The sequence below is a fragment of the Canis lupus genome, chromosome 36, assembly GCF_003254725.2.
Source record: "Canis lupus dingo isolate Sandy chromosome 36, ASM325472v2, whole genome shotgun sequence".
Classification (NCBI taxonomy): Eukaryota; Metazoa; Chordata; class Mammalia; order Carnivora; family Canidae; genus Canis; species Canis lupus.
The window spans coordinates 671998-699291 of record NC_064278.1 but is presented as its reverse complement, the minus strand read 5'-3'; the positions used below and the strand labels follow the sequence as shown (position 1 = coordinate 699291).

At 34.3% G+C, this 27294-nt stretch overlaps 1 protein-coding gene across 1 annotated transcript in view; it reads right to left on the bottom strand.

Moving 5' to 3' along the window:
* The window catches only part of GALNT13 (polypeptide N-acetylgalactosaminyltransferase 13), a 541363-nt gene extending 514507 nt beyond the window's left edge, over window positions 1-26856 (bottom strand). The window contains exons 1-2 of the mRNA XM_035698790.2: window positions 26758-26856; window positions 23416-23603 (exon numbers count right to left, since the gene is read on the bottom strand). The gene's annotated coding sequence lies outside the window, so the exon portion shown is untranslated. The remainder of the gene's footprint in view (window positions 1-23415; window positions 23604-26757) is intronic.
* Between the last annotated feature and the right edge of the window lie 438 nt (window positions 26857-27294).

Sequence of the window (27294 nt, the reverse complement as noted above, 5' to 3'; positions counted from 1 at the left end):
AATTGGATATTGAACTGGAAAAAAATAGATTATTGGGACAATTGGCAAGATATGAATAAAGTCCATAATATCCAATCTATAGATCTTATTTATGTTAAATTACATTTTATTTTAAATCAACATTAAATGTTCTAATTTTAAGAATTTTACTATAGCTACTGTAATAAGTAAGAAGGGTAAGAAGGAGATGGTAGCTACATTTTATTCAGAATCATTCGGTAAAGCTATAGAGAGAATGATTAAGGATATGGAACCAAATTTTAACGGTTGGTAAATTTGGAAAAATAGTACCAGGGAATTTTTTTGTGGCAATTTTGCAACATTTTAAAATTTTGAATTAATTTTATTTAAAAAATGAGAGGAGAGGGACACCTGAGTGGCTCAGTGGTTGAGCATCTGCCTTCGGCCCAGGGCGTGATCCGGGAGTCCTGGGATCAGGTCCCATATCGGGCTCCCTGCATGGAGCCTGCTTCTCCCTCTGCCTGTGTCTTTGCCTCTCTCTGTGTGTCTCTCATGAATAAATAAAATCTTTTTAAAAATAAAATAAAAAATGAGAGGAGAAACGATATTTGCTTATCTTACAAGAAAAATAAATGCAATTATTTATGTGACTGAGTATTGAAAGTAATAAAAATTTATATTGTACTTTTTTCAATTAGAAAGCTAGAAATTTATCTTTAATCAGTGAAGAGTTATTGAAGATATTTTTTTAGATAAATGGGATGACCAATATTGCCTAAGTAATCATCTATAAAGCATAAAGTCATTTAAATGGAGAATATACTAAAGACAGAAATTCAGCAGGTACAATTGATCAACATGTGATTAACTGAGGCCCAAATGGAAAGCAAAAAGTATATTATCTAAATATATAGATAGATGGAGGGAGGGAGGGAAGGAGGGAGGGAAGAGGAGAGAGACATTGCTGAAGTTAAATTGTTAGGTCTTTTTTTTTTTTTTTTAATTTTTATTTATTTATGGTAGTCACAGAGAGAGAGAGAGAGAGAGAGAGGCAGAGACACAGGCAGAGGGAGAAGCAGACTCCATGCACCAGGAGCCCGACGTGGGATTCGATCCCGGGTCTCCAGGATCGCGCCCTGGGCCAAAGGCAGGCGCTAAACCACTGCGCCACCCAGGGATCCCAAATTGTTAGGTCTTGAAAAATTATTAGCAATGAAAGTGAAGGACAGAAGTGTTACATTACTGTGAGAGTTTAAAATAGGTTGACTAGGAGAATGGAGATGCCATTAATAAGAAATGCAGGAAGCAACAATTCTGTTTTCTAAAACAAAAATCTAAAAATACTTCTTACAAATTATAATACATCAGTGGACTCTCATTGTTTTTAGGAAATAGTCTAAAAGCCCTAACAAGTCTTACAAGAATCTCTCTGATCTGTATGTATCCTGATTATCTCCTCGGTGTGATACAATGACTTAAGCACTGGGGTAGGTACTGAAAGGTAAGGAGGAACATAAAGAATGCCCTCATGAAACTTAAAGAGTCTAGCCCTTTATCTAGTGAATATGTTGAATATTCACCATGCTCTGGGAATACAATGGTGAGCAAAAAGATAAAGACTCTACCTTCGTGAATGCTACATTTTAGTATAATATGTCCTAAACAAAAAGCAAATATGTACTTATGTCAGATGATAATAAATTCTCAGAAGAAAATTGAAACAGGCTAAGAGCTGAGCTTTCCAGCTAGTGTACCACAAATGGTTAACAGATAGCCCATGATATACTGACCACTTCAACCATCAGAAGTGTTCAAGTAAGGTGGCTTCGAGTTGCCAGAGTTCATAGACAGGTAGCCTCTGGTCAGAAGAAGCTTATTTAGGGCTCTTTGTAGGATGGCCTGAACAAGTGGAATCTGAGTGTGTCCCATTCTTCTTGAAGGTGACATAGAAAAAAGTTTCTAAGTCTGAACATCTGCCTCAGCATTCAGCTACAGACCCAGTGGCCTGCAAGGACTCATGAAATGGTTTGAAGATATTTATTTTAGTGGCCAAGAGACACTGCATGTAGTTTAAAATATAGCCCATTGCAGAAAGGGGAGCAAGGAGCCTGGGCAGGAGATTCCAGTGAGCGTAGCTTTAGTTAATGACCAAAGTTCTAGCAACACAAATATACAATAATTCTGTACCATATGCTGATTTGTTATTTTTGTGATAGCCATGTCAGCTGCAGATTGACTGCTCTCATAAAGCCTGAGTATTTTTCAAATACCATGTAACTAACTGACAAATATTTTGTCATAAAAATAAAGGTATAAAATCTTTTATACCTACTTTATGCAAACATTTTCTCACCCTTGATGATAATTATTATATCATCATTTAAAATGTCATAATCAGGAAAAATAGCTATTTCAAATATAAAACCTGTTATTAAAAAGTTCATTTCATGGAGGTAAGATCTCATTAAAATATTTTTTAAGATTTTATTTGGAAGTCTTACATGATTCTCTAGACCTTATCTTCTTTAATATATTACTTTTATAATAATTTAATATGTGGGAAAGGTAATTAATTTTTAACCAAGCTCCATACTTCTATACTCACATTTGCTCTAGTTTATCTCATGATTCAGAAAGCCCTGGATCTTTCTTAGCATCTAACAGTTTTAAATTTACATTTTTCCATATTTGTGTGATTTGTCCGTTTTCTCCAATATACAATGGGATGCACCAGAGTAAAGTATAGGTTTATATGGCAGCAATGGAGGTGCAAAATTGTAGCTTCACTCTAAGCATAGTACCTATTGTAAACTTCAGTTAAATAAATCAATTAATCCAATCATTTATTAACCAATGGCTGAATCTCATGTGTAAACCTTCCTCTTTTTCATTTTTCCTTTCCCCACTAGCTTTTTTTCTTTGTTCTGAATTCTTTGTTGGGCAATAATCATTAGAGGAAATGGGGTGACTGGATGGCTAAGTCAGTTAAGTCCCAGACTCTTGGTTTTGCTCAGGTCCTGATCTCGAAGTCGTGAGCTCCAGCCCCTCATAGGGCCCCACACTCAGCACAGTCTGCTTGCTCCTCCCCCTGCCCGCGCTCTCTCTCTCTCTTTCAAAAAAAAAAGGAAAAGAAAAAAGAAAGGAAACAACTAATTTCAGCCCACGACAATCTTCAGCACCACGGAGAGCGACACACGCGCCCCCTCCAAGCCAACTTTGCCTCCATGCCAGCCTATATAGCATACATTGACAAGCATGAATAAATAGGTAGAAAGTAGGACAATATGTAAAAAACTATGCTACTATTCAGCATTCATAAACAAAGATATGTAAATAAATGGACAACAGAACAATGTGGAAAAGCGCTGTCATTCACATAAAGGAAGGTGGTTTTCCTGTCACTTAGCATCTCTATATCTCCATTAAATCAAGACGCAAATATGAAGCAAATGTTGAACACCATCGGAGTTCAAACCATAAAGCAACAACATAGCCACTACCTCAAAAGTTTTTTACTTATGTATACCATATGGATATATATTTCTTTTTAGAAGATAGATTCCTGGAAAGCAGGAGCTGCATCACTGATTCCCATGGCTCAATATAACATTTGGCACATAATAGTCATTTATTTATTAAATATATACATTAAACTACATCATCCAGTAAATAACATTTCACTTGCATATTAAAGTTCATGAATAATCTATTATATTGGCAAAACTATGTACACACTTCAGAATCTAATAATTTTCACTTAAAATTTGAATATAAATGTTTATCAAAAATATTTACACAGTAGGTAAACTTTATTGGTTTTCATGTTTTAAAACTATATTTAAAATATCACCTTCTTGTAATGAAGGATTTTCCAGTGTGTTTTAATTACTTGTTTGAAGGTTTACTCATAACTTCAACGCACTAAAAAATATAATAACCATAAATCCTTTAGTCAACAAATAGCTACTAGAGCCCTCTCCCCATCAATGCACAAATGTAAAAGTCATTGTCTCATAGAGTCAGAGGAAGTAAGATATAAGGAACAAAGAAATATATCAAAGCCACTTTTTAAATTCTAACATTGAAAAAGACTCCCAGATTCATATTAAATTTTCTTACTCAGTCTTATCCAATTCAAAGAAAATTATTTATGTTGTCAAACAATGTACAAAATTTGTGTGTACTGGACAAGACAATTTTAAAAAGGCAAACTCATAATTATTCAATGTTTAACAAGGAACAGGAAGTAGAAATTAAGTGGAGTGTCACAAATTTTGGCGTTTAACTAAATATCTCATTAGAATCTGGATGAAAAGGAAAGAATCTGTTTCACTTTAAATCCATCTCCATTGCCAAATTGATGTGAAAAGGCAATTGCCTCAACATCAAAGGATAGAAGTATGACTATCACTTAATAGGAAAAGATGTCTACAACTTATAGGATTTTTCAAAATTTAAGTAAATAAAAAGAAGATATTTTTATTTTGAAAGAATAGAAGCTGATATTATACTAAAGATTAAATATAAAAAGAGAACATGCTATGAAGATTTTTCATTAGCCTGAAATGAACATGCTATTAAGATTCATTCATTAGTCTGAAATGCATAACAAATCATTAAATCAGAAATAAGTAATAATTATATTATGATATATACAAAAGAAACACATATAACATATATACATATTATATCTACATAATTCCTTTGAAAAGTAGAAAACATTTTATAAATGTAAAGTATAATAATAACAAGTGTAGAAGTAAAACTTAGCAGATTATTAAAAACAAGAAAAATGATGAAACAAGAGGCCTCATAATTCTAAACTCAATAGACAGTATTAAGGAAGACTCGTTAGACTATGTAGCAGTGTTTTGAAGTAATATTGCCTTAGAAGAGTCATTAGTATCATATAAAAGCAATCAAGTTTATTACCCGTAAAGACATTAATGATATATACTCTGAGAAGAATTCCATAAACATGGAAATTGGCTTTTCATAATTTATATTCTAAGATTTTAGCAATTACTCAATTTTGTAAAGAAAACAGAATTAAAAGTACTTAAGCATATCTTTTCCCAAGGAATATACAAAGAAACAATTCTCAAATGTCTTTCCAGACTTCCTGTTATATCAATTTGGCTGACATCTTTGTATTGCTTCTCTGAACAGAGGCCACTATATATATACATGTGTGTGTATGTATATATGTCTATATATGTGAGTATATGCATGTGTGTATTTGTGTGAAAATATGAACTGTAGGGATCCCTGGGTGGCGCAGCGGTTTGGCACCTGCCTTTGGCCCAGGGCGCGATCCTGGAGACCCAGGATCAAATCCCATGTCGGGCTCCCGGTGCATGGAGCCTGCTTCTCCCTCTGCCTGTGTCTCTGCCTCTCTCTCTCTCTCTCTCTCTGTGACTATCATAAATAAATAAAAATTAAAAAAAAAAAGAAAATATGAACTGTAATACAATTCTTTTTCATGAAGTGAATTCCCAGAGTTATCTGTAATTGTTTTAAGTTTCTTGAATGTGAAAAATTAATTTTTATAGCTACCTCTCATTAAACATACAATGGGATTCTATGCATTTGGCATAGAGGTGTTATATTGACTTTCAAGGATTCCTCAGTAATCCATGGTGAGTGATTTTCAGAGTGATTAAAATTTTAAAATAATATTTCCCTCACAAACACAAATCTGCAAAATATGTCAATTTCCAGTAATTAGATTTAAAATTTTGATAGTAAACCTAGTGCCATGCCTCTAGGCACTTATTAAAGCAAGGAAAGCACAGCAAAAGTTAACTATATTAGAATCAGCTTTTCAAAAGTGGTGGGTATTTCTGCTTCCGTTTTCATTACAAATTATACTATTAGTAAGTGTAAAGTCACACTCATATTTACTCATTGATCCAGACAAAGTCGTGTGTGTTTTTCATCTACATATTATCATCCTTGTTAGACTCAGGAGGCCCAAACAGTTTGCAGGCTTTGAACCAAAACAAACATGGATTAAATGGCCAGTTCTGTCACTTAGCAGCTATGTAACCTTAGGAATGTACCTCTTTGAGAAGTAGTCACATTTGTGGTAAATAAGTATTCATATTAGTACAGTAATAGAATTTTTGAGAAATAAACGACGCAATACATATACTTGACTCATCCTAGACACTCAATAAGTGATACTATTTTTGTGTTCCCTGTACTGTGAATGCTATTGCTAATTTTTAAAGACAACTGGGCTTTAAGGTGAACCCAGGAAGATTTCATTTCCTCTGCAATGGGGACAACTTAGAAAAAGGAATCAAGGTGATCAACACCATTTGGCTATATATCAAAAAGTGTCTCACTGTTTTCCCCCTCCCAAAATCTCTAAACTCAATGATAGTCCTAACTTATAATCAAAATAAGCATTTGTACTAAGAATAGTCTCCTAGACCTAATTACTCCCCATCATAGGCACAGCCATGCATGCTCACATAAGCACACAGATTCCCACGTTGAAATGTAAGTTCCATGAGCTTTGCCTGCTTTAGCCATAGAATTATCCCAGTTGACAGAACTAAGTGCCTGCCACTTAATAAGGACCAAATAAATAGCATGGATCATCTTATTCTTCTCTCAATTATCCCTACATATGGGGAAAAATGGCTTTTTATCAGTCTCTTCGTGACCAGCCTTTTAAATAGCCTTCTCTCTAAATAGGCAATGAATGCTATTTTCTGTGAAGATCATCTTGCCAACAACCACCTGCTGAATCCTCCGTAAACTTTGCATAAAGGAGAAGAGGATAGAACAACCGGTTGTTCAACAAAGTAGCTCAATCCTATATTCCTAGTTTGGCCTGAACTTTGCTTAGCCAACTCTAGCAGCTACGAAGATGTCCTAAACTGCCTAAGATGTGACAAATGTAGGAAGCTCTTAAGAAAGAAACAGGTATAGAAGTATGATCTGTTTCTCAGGACTCAAAAACACTTTGATAATAACTCCAACATTTTCAAATTCAGAACATTTCCCTATAAAACATAATAGGAGATAATTTCCATTTTACCACAATATTTTGCCTTTTGCCAGTCCAATTTCCAGAGTTTCAGAAGAAAGTAAAAAATCCCTGAATAAATTAATGTACTGGCATGTAATTTACTACCCATTATTGAGAAGTAGATAATCTAGGACTTTTCTTCCTACCTTTTTATCTACCTTCAAACTATTGAGTTTTTATTATCAGTGCCAATGGAAAAAGGAACTAGTTTTATACATACAAATTATGAACTTCATCTGTAATATACCATCTACAGAACTATCTAAATAGAATTCTAAGCCAATTATTCTATTAATACTGAACAGTATTGCCACATTTACTACAAGGCTTTTGCAAGGTCTTCCATTAGAAAGTAAAGTGATGAATTCTAGATTTAAAAATAAATATATACTCTTTAAATAGAAATTTATATAGATATTTCAATAACATTTAGAAAATGTTCCCAAATTTGCATTGTATAGTCACTATCCGTGGTCCAGAACCAATCTATGTTGCTTCTCTTCTTCTATCTTAGTGTTTAGCAAAAGCTGGACAGTGTTTTGTTTACCTATTTCTTCTGTCAAGTACTAACCTCTCATATTTTGAGATAAGTATCAAAGAAAAATGTTGTCAAAAATAGCTCATTGGGGGATAAAAGAGCGCTAGTCAGTTTCCTGTTTGTTTCTTCTGTTTCTCAATTTGTCATATTTTAAGACTTGGTACAGGAAAATGAAAACTGATACCAAAAGATGTAGAATAAGTAAGGAGAGACATCAAGCCAGAATCTAGCTGGAGACTTGTCAGATTATGAAAAATAGACATAGCTACAAAGAACAGTCATGAGGGTTAGTAGCAGTATTCTAGTGACATAATGACTCTAGTAAAAAAAGTCTGTGAATATAAATTTTTTATATGTGTGTCTTCACATGACAAACAACAAAGCCCAACAAAAGAAACTGATCCAATATATCCAAACTGATCCTGAAAATCAGGTTATTTATCATTAACAAAACCTTGATATCTGGCTTATCTTAAAAATTAGAAGAGAGAAAAAATTGAACCCACCTATTAAATGCAAAATGGAGCTAATTCACTGGACCAAGCAGCTATTATTTCTCACATGGATATTAGAATAGCCTCCTTTCTCTAGCCTTGTTTTCCTCAAATCTATTCTCAATGATGCAGTTAAACTGCTTTTAACCCAAATTAGACCCCACATCACTATTCTGCTCAAAACTCTGTCCACCTTCACAGCTCATGCAGTGCAGAGTCCTTATGGTGGCCTGTCTTTCTGACCCTTTACCATTCTGCTCTAGTCATAATGGTTCTTTTTTCCTATTTTTATAGTTCAGGCATGATTATACTCCAGGGCCTTTACATTTCCTGTCCCCTCTGCCTATAATGACTTTACCCGCTGAGAGTTCCATCTTGCTCTCTTGCTTCCTTCAAGTTTTGACTTAAATGTCATGTTTTCCGTGAAAACTAACCACCTGTACCACTGACACCCTTTTCTCCCTGCCTAGTTGACTTTCCTCCATGGTTAACACCACATATAAATTTTACTTACATATATTATGCTGTGTTCCTCTTATAACATCAGCAACATTAGATCACGTATATTTTACTTCTTGCTATATTCCCTGACCTAAGAACCATACCTTACACATAGCCCATACTCTATAAATTGCTTTTAATGAATAAGTGATGGTGTATGATTTACCCTACTTTGCTAATGAGGAAACTAGAAGTTAGACATATATAACTTGTCTAAGATCACACCTAAAAAAATAAAAAGCCAATATTCAAACCTTGGCACTTTGATACCAAGACTCAATATCCTAAATCTTCAGGTTGCAATATCAAAAAGAGGTATGTGCTTTTCAAAGAAGCAGAAAAAAAAATTTTTGTGTGTGGAGGTACAGAATGTTGCTATGTGAATAAATATGCTAGTTCTATCTTTATTTTTTGGTATTATCTGTCTGACCTCTGTAAAAATAAGAGATCGTGACCCTTGATTTAAGTAGTGAAAATAGAGAACAAACCAGTGTTTTTAGTTGTATTTTGGCCCTATTGTTTTTCTCACAACTGCCCACCTAGCCGTCCTGCTCTATTTCCCCTGGATTTGAGTTAGTCAGTACTACAGGGATATTTGTCTGAAATTGCAGCGACTTCTATTTTTCCTCCTTTGAAATATGAATACCTTTTGAAGCATAACTTAAAGTTCAAAAATTACATGTACATAGCTCTGTGAATTTAACAAAGTGAATATATCCTGTACCAGTGTTGTACAGGTAAGTATATAACAATCAGCTGCCCCACCTCAAAACCAAACAAAAAGCACCTTGAAAAAAACATAATTTCCATGGCATAAATACCCCCCAGCATGGCCAGTTTCAAGCTACCAACTTGATATCAAACAGCTTGCAAACTTAAACATTTAACAATCAATTCTTGCAACCTGATGAAAGCCAGCTTCAGCATATCACTAAAACTCAAGGCACCGTATCACGTTTTCTACCTAATTGCTATTTCCCTCTTCACCTCAAGTAACCAGTATCCTGACTCCCAACATCTATTTTTGAACTTAATATAAAGGAGAAATGCACACTCCTTTGCATATGGTTTCTTTTTCTCAACTTTGTGTTTATGAAAGATATCCATGTGTTGCAAGTAGTGGTAAATCATTCATTTTCAGTGCAGTATAGTATTCTATATTATGGTATAATTTATCTCTTCTTTAGAGTTAGCAAACATTTGGTTTGTTTGTAATCATTTTTATTTGATTACTGTAATCATTGGTTATAGTATTGCCATGAAAATTCTCATGCATGTCCTTTGGTGAACATGTGTATGCATTTTTGCCATGTAGTACTCATCATACCTTCTTCCTAGGAGAAGAATTCTTAGATCAGAGGATAGATATATCAGGTTTATTAGAAACTGCCAAAAATGGTCCAAAGTGATGGAATGAATTTACACCACTGTTTAAATTCTAGTTTCCACCACTGTGGAAATTCTAGTTTCTCCACATCTTCTTCTAGGCAAGGGATTTTCAGTGTTTTTAAATTTATGCATTCTGGTGGATATACGTCATTTGGATTTAAATCTATTTCCCAGAGGGTTGAGATTGAGCACATTTTTATATGTTTAGTGAACCATTTGGACATTCCCTTTTGTGAAGTGGTCAGTTTAAGTCTTAGGTTTATTTTTCTTTAGGTTACATGGTTGATTTGTAGTTCTTTATATATTCCAAGTGCCAGACCTTTGTTGAGTACAGGTACTAAAAATATCAGGGGCTTACATTTTAATGCTCTTAATGGCATTCTTTAATAATGAGAAGTCCTTTATTTTAAAATAATCTAATATATCTAATGTATATATATATGTCATCTACCTAGCTTTCTAACTACCTATCCATCCACCACAGCTTTGAGATACAATTCACACACCTTTCAATTAACTCATTTAAAGTGTGTAACTCAATGGTTTTTAGTATATTGATGGAGTTGTGGAACTATCATCATGACAAATTCTAGAACATTTCATCACCATCCAAATAAACCCCATATTTTTTTTTCAGTGACTCCCATTTTCCACCAATTCTCACCAGCCTTAGATAACTTATCTTCTTTCTCTCCCTCCATATTCTTCATTTTACATATAAACTGAATGGTCTTTTGTGGCAGGTTTATTTCATTTACCATAATGTTTTCAAGGTTCATCCAAGTGGTATTTTGAATCAGTGCTTTATTCTTTTTTAAAGCTGAATGATATTCAAAAGTAGATATGCTACTTTTTTATTCATTCATTCATTCAACATTTGTGTTTGTTTCCACTTTTTGACTATTATGAATAATGCTGCTAGGAATATTCACATACAAGTTTTCATGTGGACATATGGTTTCCTTTCTCTTGTGTATATACCTAGAAGTGAAAATGCTGAGCCATATAGTAACTTCATGTTTAACATTTTGAGGAATTGCCAGACTGTTTTCCAAAGCAGCTGCATCATTTTACAGTCCCACCAGCAATGTATGAGGGTTACAGTTTCTCCATATCCTTGACAATACGAGTTATTATGTTCTTTTGATTATAGCCATCATAGTGGGTGTGAAGTGGTATCTTTCTGTGTCTTTGATTTGCATTTCTCTGGTGACTAATGACGTTGAACAGTTTTTCATGTATTTATTGGCATTTGTAATCTTCATTGAAGGAATGTCTGTTAAGGGCCCTTGTCCATTTATTGTTTATTTTTCCTTTGTCCATTTGAATCAGATTATTGTTCTTTTTATTATTGAGTTCTAAGAGTTCATGAAGGAAATTTAATGTTTAAAGCATTCTGTTTAAGAATCCTCTCCCTACTCCTAGGTCATGAAGATATTCTCCGATTTTAAATTCTAGATTCATTACTGATTTACCTTTGACATCTGGATCTGTAATATGTTGGCACTAATTTTTATGTAATGGTGGAGGTCAAGATTAAATCTTTCCATGTGAGCATGTGATCAATTCAACATCATTTATTGGAGAAACAATCTATTTTCCACTGTTCTTACAAATTTGTCACAAATTTACTGTTTACATAGACGTAGGAATGTTCCCAATGTCTGTACTAATAGAAAATCGATTTCATAGCAATATCAAATTGTCAAAACTAATGTACTATGACAACGTTTTTTTTTTGTTTTTTTTTTTTTATGACAACATTTTGATTTCTGTAATGGAAGTTGGCCATTTTTCTTCCCATTCTTCTTCAAGATTGATCCAATTATTCTTGGTCCTTTGCATTGCTATATAAATTTTAGAATCATTGTGTCAATTTCCCCAAAAAATTTATTTGGTTTTCTTTGAGTTATATGAAAACCAACATTACTTTGTAGATAATTGAATCTTTAAAATATTGATTGTCCCTATTTATTAATGTTATATGTTCCCATTTATCATGTTCAGTTTGCTTTCCTTCAATTGTATTTGAAGTTGTCTTTGTAAATATCTTATACATTTTTCATTACATTCTAAGAGGTTTTATTTGATAATATAAATTGTATTTTTATATTTATTTTTAAAATCATTTCTTATATATAGAAACATATTTATATATTATTGATTTTATATCCAGCAATATTATATCTAGGAACCCATTATTTCCAATTGTATTTGTATATCTGCCATTACTTTTTGATTTTCTAGATTCTTAGTTATGCTATCTACAATAATGACAATTGTATTTCTTTCTTTCCGATATTTATTTATATAGAGAGATTTATTGGGGTGTAGTTAACATACAATGAATTCACAGCTTTAAATGTACAATTTGATTAATTCTGACATATGTATATACTCTTAAAACTATCATCACAATAAATAATGAATATATCCATCAGTCCACAAAATTTCTTCGTGTGTTTTTGTAACCACTCCTTCATGAATCTCACACCAACCCCCTTCCCATTCCTACGCACCAGTTATTCTGCTTTATGTCACTACAGATTAGTTTGTGTTTTTTAGAATTTAATATAAATGAATCACACTGTATATATTGCTAAGAAATATTCCATATACCTATCACAATTTGTTTATCCATTTGTTTGTTGTGGATAGCTAGGCTGTTTTCAGATTTTGGCTTCTACAAATAAAGGTGCTATGAACATTTGTGTACAGGTATTTGGGTGGATATATTCTTTTTTTCTTTCTTACTTTAGTTAAGTGGCTAGATTGTATAGTTGGTATATGTTTACTATTTTAAAAAATCACCATACTCTTTTCCTCAGTAATTATATCATCTTACATTGTGCATTCTGCTGTTGTTTCATGTAGAGTTCCATAAATTTTAATTAAGCCAAGTCAGTTGATAGTGTTCGTCAAGTCTTTTACATATTTACTCATTTTCCATATACTTCTATCAATTATTTTTTTAAATTTTATTTATTATTCATGAGAGACACAGGAAGAGAGAGAGAGGCAGAGACATAAGCAGTTTCCATGCAGGGAGCCCGACGCCGGACTCGATCCCGGGTCTCCAGGATCAGACCCTGGGCTAAAGGCGGCGCCAAACCGCTGAGCCACCGGGCTGCCCACTTCTATCAATTGTTCAGAGAGGTTTGTTGAAATCTCCAACTATTTGTAATTTTACCCGTTTTTCCTTTCAGTTCTATGCATTTTTGCTTTATATATTTTGAACCTCTGAAAATCTTGATGGAGTTATTTACTTTATCTAATATGAATATAACCACTGCAATGTTCTTTTGATTAATATTTGTGTAGTGTATATTTAAAGTGTCTTTTATTTATTTTTTTAAATTATAGATCTTCTTTTTTTCTTAAGATTTTATTTATTTATGAGGGAGAAGCAGGCTCCATGTACCGGGAGCCCGATGTGGGACTCGATCCCGGGACTCCAGGATCAGGCCCTGGGCCGAAGGCAGGGGCTCAACCGCTGAGCCACCCAGGGATCCCTTAAAGTGTCTTTTATGAAGGCAGTAAATGCTTGGGTCTTTTGTTGTTATTTGTTTTAATTTACTCAATTTGTCAATCTCTGCCTTTTCATTGTGCTTAGATCACTGACATTTTATATGACTGTTGATATGGCTGGATTTAAATCTACCATCTTGCTTTTTGTTTTCCACTTATTCCATATATTATTTCCTTTTTCCTCTATTTCTGCCTCTTTTTAGACTGAGTAAATTTATGATTCCATCATAGCTTTCTTTGTTTTATTATTACTAGTTATAACTCTTTGTGGTATTGTTTTGGCAAATGGCTTAAGGTTAACAGTGTACCTCTTTAAGTTATCACAGTCCAACTTCAAATAATATTAGATCACTTCACATGGAGTAGAGACCTTTACAACAATGTGCTTCATTTCCCCTCTTCTATCCTTTGTACTATTCTTGTCATACATTTTATTTCTTCATATGTTAAAATGTCCCAAGGTATTGTTATTACTTTTGCTTTAAATAATTCCTTATCTTAAAAATAGATTTTTAAACTAAGAAAAATGGTATTTTATATTTATCTAGGTATTCACAAATTTGATGCTTCTCATTCATTTGTGTAGATGCAGATTTTTACCTGGCATCATTTTCCTTCTGCTTAAAGAATTTCATTGCCTTTTGCTATAGTGGAGATGTGCTGGCAACCAATTCTTTCACCTATTCTGTCCTTAATATTCCTTATTTTAGCTACTTTCAAAGATACGCTTCCTTATATATGATGAGGATATAGATTTCGAGATTGTGTTTTTCTTTCAGTATTTTAAAGGTACTGCGGCACTCTCTTACAGTTTGAATTTTTTCCAAGAATTATATTCTCATTTTTATCTTCTAAAAATTATGTCTTGTTTCTCTTGCTAATTCTCAGATTTTCTTTATTAGTTATTTTAAGTAATTCAATTATGATAATCCACAGGTGGTTTTCTTGTTTCTTATGCTTGGGATTGTTGAGATTCTTAGAACTATGAGTGTGTAGTTTCCATAAAATTTGGTTAATCTGTCATTAACATTTTCTCTATTACTTCTCTCCAAACTTAATTAGGGTCTCTAGTTATACCAAGGCTTCTTGAAAATGTCCCACAGATCCTAATGTTCTTTCTTTTTCTTTTTCTTCTTTTTTTAATATCTCCTGTATCATTAATTCAGTTTTGGTTATTATTCTACAAGTTTACTAACCTTTCTTCTACAATGTCTTATCTGCATTTAATCTCATCCTACACATTTCTCATCTCAGGAATTTTTTCAGTGCCCGTGTCTACTAATTACCATACATGTGTTTTCCACATCTGTTCCTACTGGCTGATTTTTTTTGCCACCTTCTGAACCATATTTTCCTGCTTCTTTCCTGGTAATTTTTGGTTGGTTGACAAACACAGCGAATTTTCAGACTGCTGGAAATGTTTGTATTTCTATAAATATCTACAGGCTTTGTTCTGAAAAAACAGCTCATTCCTTCGGTAAATGGTTTGATTTGTTTAAGGCTAGGTTTTGAGCTTTGTTAGGCAGGACCAGGCAGCTTTTACTTAGGGCTTTTTTTCCACCATCACTGAGATGATACCTTTCTGATTATTCTATCTGTATCCTACTAGTAGGAACAGAAACTATTCTCAGACCTCCGTTAACTCCAAGGATATGCTCTCTCTGCTGGGGCTGGCCTCAGGTAGTTTCTTATTCACATATACTCATCAATTTTCTGCTGAATATTCAAGAGGCCATTGCTGATCTCTAGAGTTCTCTGTGAAGCTCTGTCCTCTCCAGATCTTTACCTTGTAAACTTAACCTCTGCCTCCCTGACCTCCCAGTTCTGCTCCTTCAACTCAGGTAGACTGCTGTGATCTGCCAGGGCTACCCCTCCCAGCATTCTTAAAGTCATAAACTGTGGCAATGGTGGGACTCACCTTGTTAGTTTCTCCTTTCTCAGAGATCACGGTTTACGATTGCCTGAAAACTATTGTTTGATATATTTTGCTAGAAGCAGAATTCAAATATTTTTATTTGTATTCCCTTTTCCTATGTCATTTCACTGCTCAGTGAGAATACAATATTAGATTCAGGTCATTATTGAGGTTTAAGAGCAGACATTGTAGTCTTATTCCTATTCTCTAAGGGAAAGCTTTAGATATTTCACTATTATGATTTTTTTTGTATAATTCTGTGATGCTCTTTTTCAGTTTAAGTTAGTTTCTTCTATTCCTAGTTTTATCATGAATGAATTTTAACTTTTCTCAAATACTTTTTCTCTATTGAGATGATAATATAGTCTTTACTTTCTTAGTATGTTAGTGTGGTGAATTACATTGACTGTTGAATGTTAAAAGGATCATACATTCCTGGAATATATCCAATTTGCTCTGACATAGCATTCCTTCATGTTTAATTGGCTTTGATTGTTAATATTATATTTAAATATTATTACAGCTAAACTAATATGAGAGAACCTGTAATTTTCTTTTCTTATACTGTTCTGGTCAGGTTTTGGGGTCAAGATTTGCTAGCCTTGGAAAATAAATTTTCCTATTCTCTCTGAAAGAGTTTTCATCTTAGTAATCTTAGTACAATATCTTCCTTACATATATTGTGGAATTTACCAATTAAACCATCTGGGCCTACAATTTATTTGGAAAGGTTTTGAAGTACAGATTCAATTACTTCAGTAACTATAAAAACCTCCTATTTTCTATTGCATATTATTTCCACATGGGGTTAGTTTATTTTTGACCTAAGAATTTATTTCCCTAAGTTTTCATATTTATGGCATAATTATTTTTTCATTATTTTCTCATATAAGAAATATATGTTTTTATTACCCATAAGATCTGTGGCGGTTTTCACCCTTTCTAAAATTCCTAATTTTGGTACTTTGTGTGTCTTTTAACATTTTGATAGATATTACCAGATTAATTTCATTAGTATTTTCTAAGAAGAAACATTTGGCTTTTTTGGTTTTCTCTGTTTTATATTTGCCTTCTAGTCATTAATTTCTACTCTCATATTTATTATTTTTGTATTTCTGCATTGTTTGTATTTAACATTCTTTTACTTTTCTGGCTTCTTGAGATGGAATCTTAAAGATTAAATTTCAGCTTAAAACAATAATGGACATCATGAAGACTTGCTGAAACCCTCTTGTAACCCCCAGTGCTGTGCCCTTTTCTCCCTGTTTCTATGTTCTTTGTCGCTATTAATGTGTACTATAACCTTCTTCAGAGAATTACCATCAGGTACTGAAACTACCTCACCTATATGGAGATTTCTAAGTGCCTGGGAATTTAAATAGATTTCCTCAGCTATCTTGTATCAGTGCCTCCAAATCACCTAGTTTCTGACTTGTCATTGAGACCTTTCTCAGAAAATTGCCTTTGGATTACTTGAGCAGCCTTGATTATTTGGAGAATTTGAAGTACCTAGGAATTTACATCTTCCTGGAACAGACCACAGTCAGTTACACACTGATTCAGAGGTTGAAAAGCTAGCTCTCTTGCTCCTAGAAAAGACTCACAATGAGGTGCACTTTTACCTTGGGAGGTCTCCACAGGATCAGACAGGCTGAGTCTTTAGGTGAAATCACACATTTCTTGGGTTTTTACATTTTAGCAACCCGATTTCTCCACTACCTAATCAGTTTATCTCTGGAGCATTTCCCAATAAATTCTTGATTTAAGAAGTGCTTCTGTGAGAAACAAACTTAAGGCATACTATACATTTTACTATAAGTGCTGGTTTAACTGGATAACACTAATTTGACATGTATCTTATTTTCATTACCACTTAGCTAAAAATATTTTCTAATTTTCATTATAATTACGTCTTTACCCTTGGATTATTTAAAAGTATCCTGCTTGTATTTCCAAATACCTAGGAATTCTCATGTTCTTTTTGCCATTGATCTTCAGCTTATTTCCACTATGATCAGAAAACATATTCTGTATGATTTCATTCTTCTGGAATTCGTTGAGATTTTAGTATACACTCCATATGTACTTCTTGTTCACTTTAGAGTGCAATATTATGTGTGTTGTGTATGTATAAGAGCACATATACTTGTTAAAGATGATATTCAAATCTTCTATATTACTGATTTTTTTGCCTGCTTGTATGAGTTATTAAAAATTTGTGTTCAAAATAGTTTATGAAAAAAAATAGTTCATGATGCTTATATATTTGTCTATTTACTCAAATCTGTCCATTTTTTCTATACAATTTGAGGAGAAAGCAGTAATAGATGCATTAAAATGTATAATTGCAATATAAATAATCTATCCCAATGGATCCCTTTATCATTGTGAAATATGTGATTTATCATGAAATCTTTGATGATTATTTGACTACACTGAATTTTTCATTAGTTTTTAAATGTATTATATTTTCCTATTCTCTACTTTAAACTTTCATGAATCCTTGTATTTAAGATGTTTCTCTTACAAAGAGCATGAATTGTGTTTTGTTTTTATTTTCATTCTAGAAGTCTTTATTGAGGAGAAAAGTGCCATAACGTGGACACCTACCCATGTTATATCATTCTAACCCTTCATTATCTTTGAGCCTATAAATTTGTAGATATGCAAATTATGTCTGGTTTGGTGGAAATTCAATTGCGTTCCCTCCTATCCTATGGAAAAAAAGTTTGTCCATGTATACATATTCATTTCATTATTCCTGATTTATAAATGTACCTGTTCTTAGGGTTTCTCTTTTCAATTGGCTATAATATATGCCAGGTTTACTCATGATTATGAGTTAAATAAACTCTTTAATATGTGTTTGTTTTATTTCTGTATAAAAATTGTGAATTAATTTGTTATGAAAATTATCATGATCTTCAAATGAAATTATTTAAAATATTTGCATTTAATGTATTTTTTGCTTAATTTTAAATCTAACACCCTACAGATGTTTTCTAGTAATCCCTTCATTTTCCTTTTTTGATTAATCAGTTATTTTCCTCATTTTTAAAACTCTCACTCACTTGTTAATTATACATTTCTCCATGTGTTTATCTTTTTTATACATCATAATTTACTGCTGTAGTCCTATGTTTTCACAAGGATCATTTTGCTTCTGTTTGAAGAACTTTCTTTAGTATTTTTTAGTTCCTATTTGTTGAAAAAAAAAACTTTCTAAAGTGTTGTTAGTCCAGAGACTTTACTTACTTTGCCTTTATTCTTGAAGGGTGTTTTTACTGGATATAGAACTGTAGGTTGATGATTCTTCTCAGTACTTTATTTTTTTTAAGATTTTATTTATTCATGAAAGACACACAGAGAGAAAGAGGCAGAGACACAGTTAGAGGGAAAAGCAGACTCCATGCAAGGAGCCCAACGTGGGACTCAATCCTTGGTCTCCAGGATCACACCCTGGGCTAACGACAACGCTAAACCACTGAGCCACCTGGGCTTCCCTCTTCTCAGTACTTTAAAGATATCATTTCACTTTTATCTTTTCATTTATTTCCGTTGAAAAATCAGTTCTCCATCTTGTTTCTTCTTTGATAATAGTATGCTTTCACCCTGGCTGCTTTGAAGATTTGTGTTTGGTTTATAATCATTTGACAGTGAGGTGTACAAGTATGATATTCTATATTTATCCTGAATGGGTTTTAATGAAATTTCTTGGATTTGTGGCTTAATATCTGTATTAATAAGAATTCTACAGAACAAATAAGATGTATGTATTGTGCATGCACGGGGTGTGCATGTGTGTGTGTGTGTGTGTGTGATAGATTTGACTCATGTAGTGATTTGAAGGCTGAGTAGTCCAAGGATTTGTAGTTGGCAAGCTGAGACCCAGGAAAGACAATGTATAGTTCCACTCTAAGTTCAAAGGCCCAAGAACTAGGGGAACTGGTAGTGTAAGTTCTAGTCTGAAAGCTGGCCAATTCAAGACCCAAAAAGAACCAATGTTTCAGTCCCAGTCTAAAAACCAGAAAAGACCAAGGTTCTAGCTCAAGCAGTCAGGCAGAAGATCCCTCTTACTAAGCATTTTTGCTCTATTCAGGCCGTTAATTGATTGCCTACATTAGAGAGACAATCTGCTTTACTCAGTCTACTGACTCAAATGTTAATAACCTCCAGGAATGCCCTTACAGATACACATCCAGAATACAATTTGACTTTAATTATTGGCTATTTTGGGGAACTCTGGAACCTAGTCAAGTTGACACACAAGATTAACCATAGCAATATCTATTGAGAATTTTGGAAAATATTCACCACTATTTATTCAAAATTTATTTTGCCCATTCTCTTTCCTCTCCTTCTGAAGACCCCTAAAATACCAAATTTTTGTCTTTTTATCATGTCTCATAAACCCTTTTTATATATTTTCCATCCTTTTTACTCTAAGCTTCAATATAGCTATTTCCTATTGACATATTTTCCAGTTCACTAATCATCTTTTCCACTATGCTTAATATGCATTTCATACATGTATGCTTAAATACATGTATGAAAACCTTAATTAAAGCTATTCATTTTTGTTTCAGTTCCAGAATGTTCAATATATTCTATTTTATATATTTCAGTTCTTGGTGACTTTTTCAATTCTGTCATATATTTTCTTGGACATTTTAATCTAAATTATTTTATTTTTTTAAAGATTTATTTATTTCAGGGGATCCCTGGGTGGCGCAGCAGTTTGGCACCTGCCTTTGGCCCAGGGCACGATCCTGGAGACCTGGGATCGAATCCCACATCGGGCTCCCGGTGCATGGAGCCTGCTTCTCCCTCTGCCTGTGTCTCTGCCTTTCTCTCTCTCTCTCTCTGTGTGACTATCATAAATAAATAAAAAAAATTTAAAAAAAAAAGATTTATTTATTTCAGAGAGAGAGAGAGAGAGAGAGAGCGAGCGAGCAGAGGGTAGGGGCAGAGGGGGAGAGAGAGAGAGAGTCCTAAGCAGACTCTAATGCAGAGCTTGATCTTACCACCCTGAGTTCAATACCTGAACCAAAACAAAGAGTCAAATGCTTAACTGAGTGTGTCATCCAGGCACTAATCTCAGTTATTTAAAGTCCATGTATGGTTATTCCAATATTTGGATTACCTGGTACACTGTTTTTCTATTTTTTAATTTTTTTTAATTTTTATTTATTTATCCCTGGCCCAAAGGCAGGCGCTAAACCGCTGTGCCACCCAGGGATCCCATGTTTTTCTTTTTTTTTAAATATTTTTTGTCATTTGCCCTTCTTTTGGAATTCTTGATATTTTTATTTTTCATTATATGCCAGTCTTTAATATTAAAAAAAATGCAAGATTAACTGAGGTTCTGGCTAATATAATATCTCTCCAGAAAAACAAAACAAATAAAATACATATTTCTGCTTCATGGCAAGCAGTCTGAGTAAGAAAAGATGACTATTTGGTTTAGGATCAAGTTGGTTTGAAGTTGTTTTTCAGTCCTTTGTGAGAGTGAGTATATTTCCAGTTTACACGTCCTCTTAGGTTGTGATAGTTCTAGGTTCCTAAATGTATATCTTGAGTATTTTCTAGGACATCTGCGCTTTGATACTACCTGATTTCCAATATTTGTCTCACCAGCCCCTAAGACTGTCAAAAATCTGCTCAGTTCCTTATCCATTAAGTGCTCCTTTTTAAAAAACTTATTGGCCCTTTAGCTATGCATGATATGAATTGGCAAATAATTTTAAAAGGAAAAGGGATAAGGAACGTCAGGCTTATTTCTATTTACTTCCCTTCCTTCTCACCATGGCCACCTTGCTAGTTCTCTGATGTTGTAGGTCAGATTTGGGGCTTTTTTTTTTCCATCTTTTCTGGTTGTTCCCAGTGACAAAGTTGTGCCACAGCTAGCTATTTTACCATTATTGGAAATAGAATCTCTCGAAATCTCCACTCTCTTTTTCCACATCTGCTGTATTTTCTTTTGTGTAGGAAAGCACATCCCCTAAGATTTCAATTCTTGCCTCATTTGTCTTCCCTTGAATCAACAAGCTTAAATTTTAAACCTGAAACATGTCAACAATGAAAATCATAAATGTAAACACCATCTTTTGTGTACTTTGTTATGAGTGTTAACTTCAACTTTCTAGATCTCAAAAATACATTGTTATAGACACAGACCACTTACTAAACAAGAACCTCATTAGAATTCTGTATTTACAGATGTTCTGCTTCAAACTTGAAATCTAACCATAACACAGATGCTCATGTGATTTTCTCAAAACACAGGCGATTACTGTGTAGTAAAAAATTATTAGAGAAAGTGGGGGAGAGTATAAATACCATGTTGTATATTTCAGGAAATGTCTCAGTTTGGGATGAGATAGATATGTGCTCAAATCCTGACCTGACCATTTATTACCTATGTAACCTAGGACTTCATATTTTCTACTCCTCAGTTTCCTCTTCTGTAAAATCAGTCTCTAATATTTATATAATATGAGGAGTGTGCAAATTTAAATGAAATATGTATAAATATCTAATTCAAAATCTCCTTGACTCAAAAATAAAAATAAAAATAAATCTTGACTCAATAAATATTATTCATATTTTTTGAAAACAATTTCCCATGCTAAGTAAAAGTATCTAGAAATAAATTAGAATTATGCTGGTATTTTATGTTTTAATATTACAAAAGAACAGATTATTTTAAATTAAATATCTATATATATTTTATTTTATTTTATTTATTTTTATTTTTTTAAGATTTTATTTATTTATTCATGAGAGACACACAGAGAGAGGCAGAGACACAGGCAGAGGGAGAAGCAGGCTCCATGCAGGGAGCCCGACGTGGGACTCGATCCTGGATCTCCAGGATCAGGCCCTGGGCTGAAGGCAGCGCTAAACCACTGAGCCACCAGAGCTGCCCTATATATATTTTAAAGGTCAAAATTTTCATGTATAAAACAAAATGAATTATAGCAGAGAGGCTCAAAAGAATTATTTCATAGGAAGGAAAATATTAAATAGCTAAAGTTTTTACTGTAGAGCCTTTGTACTTAAAAGGTTAATTGCCAAGAGTAAGTAATAGTGTCATAAAACCACCTAAAAATTAGAAGTAATTGAAAGTAAACCTTTAAATTGTTATGAGACTTTAAAATACATTTCATTTAGTAGTATAAAGCCCTGCACATTTAAGGACAGTTGAAGTTGTTTTCTGATTCTGAAGTTGTTTTCAGAGAATCATGGCCAGTTTAGAATTGTAAGGGATCTTATTTTAAAGATAAGAATTATCCGGAGGCCTGAGTGGCTCAGTGGCTGAGCTTCTGCCTTCGGCTCCGGGCCTGATCCCGAAGTCCCAGGATCGAGCCTCACGTCGGGCTCCCGCATGGAGCCTGCTTCTCCCTCTGCCTGTGTCTCTGCCTCTCTCTGCCTCTCATGAATAAATAAGTAAAATCTGTGGAGGCCGAGAAAATTAAGGCCATTCCACTTTAAGTTCAGCGTTAGCACACGTCCAGGCATCCCAGACCCCTGTGAAGAAGAGCTGAAATTTACATTACTTCAGTTACAGGAAAAAAACAAAAGTTTACAGCTTAATGTCCTAGAAAGCCCCACAATAGAATCAAAACTGAGCCCAAGCCAAGGGCTGGAAGCCCCTATTAGAATGAGAACAGAGCTCAATGCCCTTGAATGCCCCATATCAAAATGTAAACAGAACTTGAGGAATTGCTCCAGCCCTTCTGGAGGTCCCCGAGACTATCCCTTAAAACTAAGCTGAAACCCCCCTCGGGGTCCCAGTCCCTGCTCCGCTCTGTCGGGTGCACTTGGACCCACGCTCGAGCTTGTAAATCAACCCTCGTGTGGTTGCATCGGGGCCGGGCCCCTCGGTGGTTTCTCGGATTCGAGATCTTGGGCACAACAAAATCTTTAAAAAAAAAATAAAAAATAAGAATTATCAGATGTAGAAAGGTTAAGTTTCCAAGGTTACACACAAAAGAAGTCTTGAGAAAATCTAAGATCAGAATCTATACTGAATACCTTTATTTACCTTTTGAATTGCATTCTCCGTCCTTCTGCATCCTGTGCTATGGCCCGCGGGGCACCTGGGTGGCTCGGGTGTTTGAGGAGCAGACTTGATTTTTGCTCAGGTCACGATCTCAGGGATCTCAGGGCGGTGAGATGAACTCTGCACCGGGCGTCCGGTTGACTTCATCCAATGGGCAACACTATCAACAGCTTAGAGGGAAGCAGGAGAGTGAGGTCAGGGTATATAGTCCCCCCACTGCTTCTTCCAGGGTAATTCTGGGCTGACTCTATTTCTTGTTTAAGGTTGTATTTTCTGCCAGTCAGTCTTCAAGACATCGCTGTTAAAGCAATTGTTACAGAGCCTCAGGATATTTCATTATACCTATGGTTTACCTGTGGCGCTGCCTTTTATTAAGTAAGCATTCCTCAAATTACCCTATTGCATGCACCATTTTTTTTTAATTTTTATTTTCTTCCTGTTTGGATCTTGATGCATACAGAAACCATATCTTTAACTGGGAGCTTAGAATTTTGTGTTTCATTAGTTAACATTTTCTCCTTTTCAACATGGTGATCAGATTATTGCTGCTAGGAAAGCTGTTGTTTTAGTACACAAATTATATAGAATGACCCAATTCACAAATATGTTCTCAAGGCCAATCATTCTCACATAATATTGTTTATTCCTATTTTTGTTCCTTAAAATGTAGTTTCTATTGTAAAAGTAAATTTACGTGTAAGAAAACTAGGATAGGGGTACCTGGGTGGCTCAGTGGTAGAGCATCTGTCTTTGGCTCAGGTCATGACCATGATTCCGAGGTCCTTGGATGGAGTCCTGCATCAGGCTCCCCACAGGGAGCCTGCTTTTCTCTCCCTATGTCTCTGCCTCTCTCTCATAAATAAATACATAAAATCTTTAAAAAAATAAAAATAAAAAATAATATTTTTTTTACTCTTAGGATAATAACAACACAGTACCAAACATTTCAAAAATTCAGAAAAATAATCTATCCAGAACAGTTCAATGAAATGCTATTGCCAGTGGATTTATATTAAATTATTTGTTCATTTGTGTGTTTATTTTTCCATTTATAATCAAAGTTCCTCAATGTATTGGGGCAAATTTACATAGAAAAATGCAAGTTGATAAGCAACTAATAGAGGGGCACATGGTGGCTTAGTTTGGTAAGCATCCAACTCTTGGTCTCAGCTCAGGCCCTCATCTCAGGCTCCTGAGATAGAGCCTCACATGGAGTTCCATGCTCAGCAGGGAGTCTGTCTGAGATTCTCTCCCTTCTCTGTCTCCTTCTGCTCCTTCCCCTGCTCTCAAAGACACACTCTTCCTCTCTTTCTAATAAATAAATAAATCTTTAAAAATAAACAAATAATAGCTACTATGTGCCAATAACATTAACTGGCAGTAGAGAAAATAAGTATAATCACCTACCAGGAGAACCTTCCCCTGTTCTTGATTCCCACCACTTCCTTTTTTTTTTTTTTTTTTAATTCATGGGAGACACAGAGACATAGAAGGAAAAGCAGGCTCCTCACAGGTAGCCCGATGTGGGACTCGATCCCTGGATCAGGATCACACTCTGAGCCAAAGGCAGACGCTCAAACATTGAGCCACCCAGGCGTCCCAATTCCCACCACTTTCTTTTTTTTCTTTTAATTTTTATTTATGATAGTCACAGACACACAGAGAGAGAGAGGCAGAGACAGAAGCAGGCTCCATGCACCGGGAGCCCAACGTGGGATTCGATCCCGGGTCTCCAGGATCGCGCCCTGGGCCAAAGGCAGGCGCCAAACCGCTGCGCCACCCAGGGATCCCCTCCCACCACTTTCTAAAAGAAATGTTTTAAGTTAGGTTCTCCCCATTATTTTGTCATCCTCTGGTGGTCATTTAACTGGTTATAATGTTCTTTTGTCATGATTGTTACAGTATATTTACCAGAACATTTAAGATAGTGTTTTGTTTACTCCCCATTTTGAAATTATTTTTTAGTTCATGAACCACAATGACTTCATTAGTGGTTTATAAAAGAGAGGCAGTCTAGCATAGGCCCAGATTTTCTAGGGTCTAATGTTACCAATGATAAAAAATAAATTTATCAATGATAAAAAAAATAATAAATACTCCAAAACAGTTCAGGAAAGTTCAGCATCCAATGAAGCCACAAATTATGAGTAATATATGGACTTTAAGTTCAGAAATACTGCAAAATGGTTTAGATAATTAATTATAATATTTTTCCTTGTCACGTCAATAAATTCTCCATGTGTTATTTTACCTTTTTTTGAATCCAGCTATTGAAGCCATACCTAAAGTAGCATGTTGTTTTCAGATATCATTAGATATTTGCCAAATGGAAAAGAAAATCTAGGATTAAAATCTTTAAAATTCCTTTATCTTACCCCAGGATCAGTAGAAATGATCAGTCCGTATTGCTTAATTTTATTGAGTACAATAGGCAAATTCAATGCTCCTGCTAAGTTCACTACTCTGAAAAGAGGCATGGCTAAAATGGACATGTGTTACTTAAAGCAGATTAACCTAATAATAAATTTTGGAGTGGCCAAACTGCCTCAAGCTGTGTGGGCAAGTGGCCTCATTACCCATCCAAACCTAAGAGTTAATAGGTTGGTTTTCATAAATCTAAAACTTGTTCATAAGATTTTCATTTAAAATATTTTAATATGCCATCAAAGAGAGCACTAAAATAATCATGTAAATATATGTGGTAGGTGGATAAACTTTATTCTTTTATATCATGAAGCATAGACTCATTGGCTTTAACAAACATTTATGAATTTTGAAAAGCAAGATTCCGATTTATGAAATTTCAATGTAAAAAAAAGTATAATTTTAAATGGGAAAAACTTCAAGATCCCAGTTTACCAGAAACTATATTTATTTTGTATAGCATACAACCCAAACCCCATTCACTAAATTATAACTTTTTTAGAACTTTATTCTTTGAATTACTTTCCAATTTTTTTTTAAAGATTTTATTTATTTATTCACGAGAGACACAAAGAGAAAGGCAGAGACATAGATGAGAGAGAGCAGGCTCCCTCTGGGGAGCCTGATGTGGGACTCGATCCCAGGACCCTGGGATCACGCCCTGAGCTGAAGGTGCTCAACCATGGAACCACCCAGGCATCCCAAAGTACTTTCCAATTGCTCAAAGAATCACTTGCAGCAAAGATTGTATCAGAGCCTTTGAATGATAGGTAATGACCTTTATAATCTCAAATTAACTGACAACAATGAACATCATTGAATGATAAAACAATTCTTATATTTTGGAATTGTATATATTTTGTATGTGAGTTTCCTTGGGACCCCACAGGTAAGACTGACCGTCATGTCCCTGTAGTCACTGACTCTGCAACAACTAGATTATTCAGTGATGTTATATGCTTGGTTAAGATTCTCTTAATTAGCAGAAAAGAAGTCTACTCAGGCTAGCTAAGGATAAGAAGACATGATTATGAGCTTATAGGTGACAAAGGTCTAGAACTAGAATGCAAAAAGGAACTCGAGGGACCACATTCTTCCCCCTTCTCGTTCATGGTCTAAATAATCTTCATCTGAGTTTCTACTTTCCTTTGTATGTCTTTTCTGCTTTGCTCTCAACTGATTTACTGCCAACCTACTCTGCTTACTCATACTTTATGGTAGTTCAAATATTTAACTGGAAGATTTATTTATTCAATTTATCCAATCTGAAAAGCAAATATTTACTAGGCACAGACTATGTTCTAGGTATGGATGACTTCATTTTGCCGTAGCTCCGACTCTGTCTCGTCTTCTGTCCGATTATCTTCGCCTATTCTGCCTCTTACAGAGCCTGTGTATGCCTCTTTGTCTTTCAAATCGAAGTTCTTCAAAAAGAAA